This window comes from Apium graveolens, chromosome 1 (assembly GCF_009905375.1).
Source record: "Apium graveolens cultivar Ventura chromosome 1, ASM990537v1, whole genome shotgun sequence".
NCBI lineage: Eukaryota > Viridiplantae > Streptophyta > Magnoliopsida > Apiales > Apiaceae > Apium > Apium graveolens.
In genome coordinates, this window is record NC_133647.1 from 24,693,149 (window position 1) to 24,694,487 (window position 1,339).

General features: G+C 42.5%; 1 non-coding gene across 1 annotated transcript; it reads right to left on the reverse strand.

Annotated features, from left to right (window-relative positions):
- Nucleotides 1-724: 724 nt before the first annotated feature.
- On the reverse strand, nt 725-831 carry LOC141682247 (small nucleolar RNA R71). The gene has a single exon (XR_012559654.1). It is a non-coding gene; the product is annotated as a small nucleolar RNA R71 (small nucleolar RNA).
- Nucleotides 832-1,339: the final 508 nt, after the last annotated feature.

Below are 1,339 nucleotides of genomic sequence, written 5' to 3' on the forward strand. Positions count from 1 at the left end.
AAACCAGTCTCTGTGGGAATGAACTAGAATTAATTCTATATTACTTCCGATCGCGTGTACTTGTGTGAATATTAACGCCTGTTTTCGTCCTAACAAGTTTTTGGCGCCGTTGCCGGGGACTCATGGTATTTTTAGTTTATGTGCTTGACATCAGTGGTCATTAAAGTTCATTGACTCGGATATTTTACTTACTTGTTTGTTATTGCTTTTTCAGGTACTCTAGAGAGCGTGTATGCTAACGCGTTCTCAACTTCAAAAGAGAACACTGGAAAAAGCAGAGGAGAAAGTTGAAGAAATAATCTTAGTTGAGATAGAAGAAGAAGCTCTTGTTGTAATGGGTGAACTAGAAGAGAATACAAAGGATTTGATGGATTATTCTCAGCTGAAGATCAGTGATATTCAATCTACTATTGTCAGACCAGCCATCGCTGCTAACACTTTTGAAATCAAGGCTAGCACGATTCAGATGGTGCAGAACTCAGTTCAGTTTGGGGGTTCTCCGACTGAAGATCCTAACATGCATATTAGAGATTTCATCGAGATCCGCGACACTTTCAAATTCAATAATGTGCCTGAAGATGCTATAAAGCTAAGGCTTTTCCCATTCTCTCTTAGGGATAAAGCTAAGTGCTGGTTGCATTCTCCACTACCAGGCTCTATCACTAAGTGGGAAGATCTTGCTCAAAAGTTTCTTACTAAGTTCTTTCCTATGGCTAAGACTGCTGCAATCAGGAATGCTCTTACTCAATTTGCGCAGCAGTCTGGAGAGTCTTTGTGTGAGGCTTGGGAGCGATATAAGGAGATGCTTCGAAAGTGTCCTCACCATGGGATGCCTGACTGGTTGATCATTAACTATTTCTACAACGGGTTGGGTGCAACTTCTAGACCCATGCCTGACGCAGCATCAGGTGGAGCCTTATGGGTTAAGAGCAACGATGAAGCTTATGAGTTGATTGAACTGATGGCTGCTAATGAAAACCAGAACCCAACTCAGAGGCTACCTCAGGACAAGGTAGCAGGAATTCTGGAAGTAGATGCAGCTACTGCTATAGCTGCTTAGCTTAAGGCTTTGACAATGAAGGTGGATTCTTTGGCTAATTATGGAGTTAATCAGATTACTAGTGTCTGTGAGCTTTGTGCTGGTGTGCATGAGACGGAACAGTGTGCTATTTCTAGTGAATCAGCTCAGTTCGTGAGCAACTTTCAAAGGTCACAGCAACAAGTTCCAGCCACCTATCATCCCAACAACCGCAATCATCCTAACTTCAGCTACAGCAATACTCAGAATGCGGTACAACAGCCTTATCAGTAGTATGCTGCAAAGCAATATAACCCCCCT